This window comes from Suricata suricatta, chromosome 3, assembly GCF_006229205.1.
Source record: "Suricata suricatta isolate VVHF042 chromosome 3, meerkat_22Aug2017_6uvM2_HiC, whole genome shotgun sequence".
Classification (NCBI taxonomy): domain Eukaryota; kingdom Metazoa; phylum Chordata; class Mammalia; order Carnivora; family Herpestidae; genus Suricata; species Suricata suricatta.
The window spans coordinates 163,663,638-163,667,309 of record NC_043702.1 but is presented as its reverse complement, the minus strand read 5'-3'; the positions used below and the strand labels follow the sequence as shown (position 1 = coordinate 163,667,309).

The following is a 3,672-nucleotide window of genomic DNA, read 5'->3' as shown; positions in this document are numbered from 1 at the left end:
GCAGAAGGAGGTGCAGGCACCGCGGGACAGGAGGCCTCCTCTGCTCCCAAACCTGCCTTCCGGGGTTACCCAGAAACAAGGGGAAGAATGTTCTCGTTCAGTTTTGCTGAATGCAAGAATGCAAACACTGGCTACTTGGGCAGCTTTCCTTACAGTGGCATGTTTAGATTCATTTCTTGGTTGAATTATGAAAATTCCAAACAAACAAATGAACAAACACATCTCTTCTCCTTCCACAAAGGGAAGAGGAATGAGTGTGTGTTTTACTATTTGGAGACATTTTCGGTCAGTGTTAAGCACGCACCGCTGATTTATGGGGAAGAATTGTAGCCACGCGGCAGACCGCACAGGGGTCAGGCTTTTGTCACATTAAAGTTGGAGTTCGGACCCCTCTCCCAGATCATGCATTTGGGCTGTTTACCCTGATTTCCTCCATCTTCATCACCATCCTGGAGAGAAGATGGATTTCTCTGAACCCTCCATAACTCCAGTCCTCAGATCCCACTATCTTGGGACGTCTGTTCCAAGAGCACCCACGTGTCCCGCATCTGCATTCTTATGCACAGATTAAAACTCATAATCTAGCATTTAAAATGATAGAAAATGGAGAATGTAGATCTATTTTTCTACAAAATTTGCCACTACAGGAAAAAAAATATGTTGCTTAAGATTCATCCTAAATTCAATTTATACTTTAAAAAATTTTTTAAATGTTTTTTATTTATTTTTTGAGAGACAGAGAGAGACAGTGTGAGCAGGGGAGGGTTAGAGAGAGAGGGAGACACAGAATCTGAAGCAGGCTCCAGGCTCTGAGCTAGCTGTCAGCACAGAGCCCGATGCGGGGCTCAAACCCATAAACCATGAGATCGTGACCTGAGCCGAAGCCAGACGCTTAACCGACTGAGCCACCCAGGCCCCCCAATTTGTACTTTAAAGGTCCAAATTCTTGACTGACTTAAAAAATATATATTAAAGTACTAATACAAAGAAACTCAAAGATCCAAGTCAAATCATATTCCCTGAGTACCTGGTAAATTATGATATTTATCCCTGTTACATGACTCCATGTAACCGAATACAGGTGATATTATTTATCTATTACTATTGCATTTATTTTTAAGAAGCCTACCAAAGGACTTGAGTGTTTATTGTAATTATTATTTTAAGACTTTTTAAAATTCTTCTAATGATTTAAAGTTAAAACATCAAAATTTATAGAAATACATATTCCCCTTGGATTCTTACAGAAATCCAAAGTATCCAACTTTCAAACACATACATGGTTTTAAAATGAGAGTCCCAGAGTGTAGCATAATGTAGACACTAGTGTGTCTTCTCAAAATTATGGAAAGCAGTGATTTTGTCTTGACCCAGCTTCCCTTTACTTGGCTTTATTTCCATTGCTTCTTTCTTCCACACCCTTTACTATTATTTCTTTCCATCCTGTTGAGACCTTAAAGAAATATAATTTAAAAAAAGTGAATTATTTATTACTATGAACATTTTGGGTTTGCTTCTGAAAGTGTAGAGAAAAAAACCGCATTGCCTATAAATAAAAATTTTAAAAATGAAGTTGATCAAAGGTGTGAGTATGAATTTTGTGTGAGCTGAATTTTTAAGCCTTAGTCTTAATTGGAGGCATTAAGTTCACTTTGCTTCATTTTAAAAAAATGTTTTTATTTATTTTTGAGAGAGAGAGAGAGAGACAGTGCGATCAGGGGAGGGTCAGAGACAGAGAGGGAGACACAGAATCTGAAGCAGGCTCCAGGCTCTGAGCTTGCTCTCAGCACAGAGCCAGACACAGGGCTCAAACCCATGAACCTCGAGATCATGACCTGAGCCAAAGTCGAATGCTTAACTGACTGAGCCACCCAGGCACCCCACACTTTGCTTTATTAATGGTTGGATAATCTGGGCATTAAAATCCTTTATAAGTAAAGGAGTCACATACACCATCTGGCTAGGACTCTGGATTTAAATTATGTTCCTATGCACCATAGAAACTTGACTGTAGAAAAAAGAAAAAGAAAAGAAAGAAAGAACAGCATCTTGGGATTGGAGTCAGAAAATCTGTGACTGAACCCAGCACTGTCCATGAGAGTGGACATGGACTTATCGTCTACCAGACGTCGATTGCTTTTCTTTCTCTCTTGCTGACTCGCTAGCTGTGTGACTGAGAAATCCTCATAATCTTTGAGAAATCTAGTTGTAGGTGGAAATGCTACTCTGTACCATCGCACTCATAAGGTTTTTACGTGACTCAAATGAGGTAATAAGTCCCATAAACATAAGAGCTAAAGCCTATGGAGCACTGATCATGTACCAGACGTGGTTTGAACCACATTCCATGTGTCTGTTCCTTTATTTTTGTCGACTCTCCTATAAGGTGGGCAATACTCCTTACAAGGAAGCTAAGGCTAAGAAACTTTAGGTATTTTGCCGAAGATCGTAGAGCTAGCAAGGATTTGAACGAAATGACAATGTGGTGTGTGTGTGTGTGTGTGTGTGTGTGTGTGTGTGTGTGTAATTTTTCAAGAGAAAACCCTCAAACTGAGTAGATTGGGATGTCTAGTGATTCCTTGGGGGGTGATGGTCATAGAGAGGGGCAGTTGTGGGGAAGAGCACTGGGTGTTGGATGGAAGCCAACTTGACAATAAACTATAAAAAACCAAAAAGTCCTGTCACAGAGTGCTTGTAGTAATAGTGTTAATAAACAAATAACACTACATTATATGAATAACTTATTATTATCTACAATAATATACAATAATGATTCCTCAACATCATATTTGGTAGTTTTATTACTTGTCTGTAAATGCTACAAGCTCAAGGTTCTGCGTTTTCACTCTTGAAGAATCACTGTTCTCTACAATCCATCCTTCGGTTTCCTCTCAAGTTTACTTTTCTTTTCTCTTTAATGTTTTTATTTATTTTTGAGAGAGAGAGTGTGAGGAGGAGAGGGGCAGAGAGGATCCGAAGTGGGCTCTGTGCTGATAGCAGCAAGCTTGATCATGGGGCTGGAACTCATGACCTGGGAGATCGTGACCTGAGCCAAAGTTGAAGCTCAACCAACTGAGCCACCCAGGTGCCCCACAAATGAACTTTTCTGATAGATGCCTTTCTTCTCACAGCTTGGACGGGCCCTACAGTGAACAAGGAACTCAAACGTCTTTGATTGCTAGTCTAGGCTTTCCACAGCCTGGCCTCCAGGGAGGCGCCAACTCTCACTTCATGGGAAAGACACACTTACTTTGGATGGTTTCCTTCTGAGTTCAGTTTCAGAGACAGCAGCGCCATCTACTGGAGAAGTTTTACTCCAACTAAAGCAGCATCAACCGTCTAGAATTTTGGAACTTAAGCGTCGTTAGACACTATGGACGGTAACCAGTGGTTACCTATCCCAGCCACACATCAGAATCACGTTGGGGGCCATAATGCCGATTCCTGGGCCCTACCCCAGGCCCACCTGGGAATCAGATCAGCAGTTAGTGGTAGGACTTCTGTGGAAGGGCGGTCTCTCCAATCTTCCCGAAGCTGCTGGAAGCAGTGCTTCAGGCTATCCCTGGGGGTTCACAGCCTTTTTTTGGAGCCTCCCACCCGGGCCTGCCCCTCACCGCGTAGCTCTCTGCGGTACAATTTCCCCTTCCCCTCCGCACCCTGTAGCAGAATGGC

The 3,672-nt window shown here is 42.0% G+C and overlaps 1 long non-coding RNA gene across 2 annotated transcripts in view; it reads right to left on the bottom strand.

Annotated features, from left to right (window-relative positions):
• The window catches only part of LOC115286825, a 3,774-nt gene extending 437 nt beyond the window's left edge, over positions 1-3,337 (bottom strand). The window contains exons 1-2 of one of the 2 annotated variants that reach the window (XR_003906300.1): positions 3,251-3,330; positions 1,191-1,453 (exon numbers count right to left, since the gene is read on the bottom strand). This is a non-coding gene — a long non-coding RNA (uncharacterized LOC115286825). Of the gene's footprint in view, positions 1-1,190; positions 1,454-3,250 lie in introns of those variants that run through there. The other variant, XR_003906301.1, reaches the window with a different exon arrangement.
• Positions 3,338-3,672: the final 335 nt, after the last annotated feature.